The sequence below is a fragment of the Rattus norvegicus genome, chromosome 9 (assembly GCF_021556685.1).
Source record: "Rattus norvegicus strain SHRSP/BbbUtx chromosome 9, alternate assembly SHRSP_T2T, whole genome shotgun sequence".
NCBI lineage: Eukaryota > Metazoa > Chordata > Mammalia > Rodentia > Muridae > Rattus > Rattus norvegicus.
Window position 1 is genome coordinate 89,109,397 of NC_141542.1, and position 1,813 is coordinate 89,111,209.

Sequence of the window (1,813 nt, forward strand, 5' to 3'; positions counted from 1 at the left end):
GACATTGGTCAGGACCAGCCCAGAGAGAGTTCTCTAGGTAAGGCCCCAGTTATTGTTAGCCAAAGGATTATAAAGGCAAAACCCACAAAGTTATTGTAAGGGAAAGTTTCTGCTTAGGACGCCCAAGACCAAGTTCTCAGTACAAAGGAGATTTACATTTCCCAGAGAGACAGAGGGCAGGGAATGAGAGACAAAGACAGGAGATAGAGGACAAGGGAGAAGAGGAAGGGAACAATGGAGAGGGAGGAGGGCTATTTACGGGGATAAAGGACTGACATGGAGAGAAGACAGCCATGGCACATAGGAAAATGGTGGTTTATAAAGGTCAAAAAGGAAACCCTGTGTTAGAATGAGGTCATATTGATTAGGTGAGCCAAAGGGGGCTTTTGATTGCTGGACTTAAACACTTTAATAGGTGGACCTTGGTAGTCAGCCTCAGGAGGAGGAAACAGGCAATATGGGAATAGAGGGCTAGCTTTATTCTAATGTAAGGCAGAGGGGATGAGAGAGAAGGGCAAGGCCTGCCAGAGCCATATTTGTCATTCTCAGGCAGGCTAAAATCCCTTCAGAGAGTAGCCATGTACTCTGTTCCATTAACGATGTTTGTTCCTGGGCTATAGTGTACCCTTGATTAGTAGGAACTTTTTCTATTAGAGATTTATTTGTTACATTTAAGTACACTGTAGCTGTCTTCAGACACACCAGAAGAGGGCATCCGATCCCATTATAGATGGTTGGGAGCCACCGTGTGGCTGCTGGGAATTGAACTCAGGACCTCTGGAAGAGCAGTCAGTGCTCTTAACCACTGAGCCATCTCCAGCCCTAATGGAAGTTTTTTGTTAGAGCAAGCAATGCTTTAAATCATGCATTTTCAGGACCCGGGCCTTCTAACTGCCCAGAAGTGGATGGTTCTTGAAACTTCTATGAAGATCATGTAGATGCAAACAAGGATGGCTACTAGAATCTCTTTATTTTTCCTAGGAAACTGACTTGTATTGGAAGTGGGAGTGTGTGTGTGTGTGTGTGTGTGTGTGTGTGTGTGTGTGTGTGTGTAAAAGAGGGAGTAAAAGAAGCAGAAGGGAGGGAGGGAGAGAAAACAGAGATGGAGAGAGGAGAGAGAAGAGGGAGAGAGGAAGAGAGGAAAAGAGAGACTCTATCCAAGATAGAACTATGACATAGCTTGTAGGCATCCTCTGTAGACCCCAGTAACTCTAAATATGAACCATAGTAAAACTATAAATAGAAATAACGTTTCAGTTTAAAAAAAAAAAACAACACCTCCAAGTCTGAATAAAAGCATGGACGAATCCTCTGGGTGCTGGAAGAGTCTGTCTAGATATCACTGTGTTTACTTTAAATTTTTTGTTTATTTTATGCATCTGAGTGTTTTGCTTGTAGTAGGTTCGTGTACCACATGTGTGCCTGGTTTCCTCAGAACCCAGAAGAGGGTGTGGGATCCTCTGGGACAGGAGGTACAGATGATCGTGAGCTGGAATGTGGGTGCTGGAAACTTCCCCCAGTCCTGTGCAAGAGCCGCCCCCGCACTTAACTGTTAAGCCATCCAGCCCCATCAGCTTCTATGTTTAAACCTTCGTTCCCTGAAGACTTCTTCAAGAATTCTCCAAATCATTTCAGTTTTAGTGCCTGTTTTTTTTTTCATACCATTTTCAATGAAAGAGAACCTGAGTGTACGTTTCCCAGATTGAACAGAGGCTTGCAGACATTTTCCAGGTTTCTGGACCTTTTGCCCAACCACCTGCAGCTTGTGAGTCATTTTTGTATAGAAAACAGGCAGTTTCTGTGCAAGGGTCAT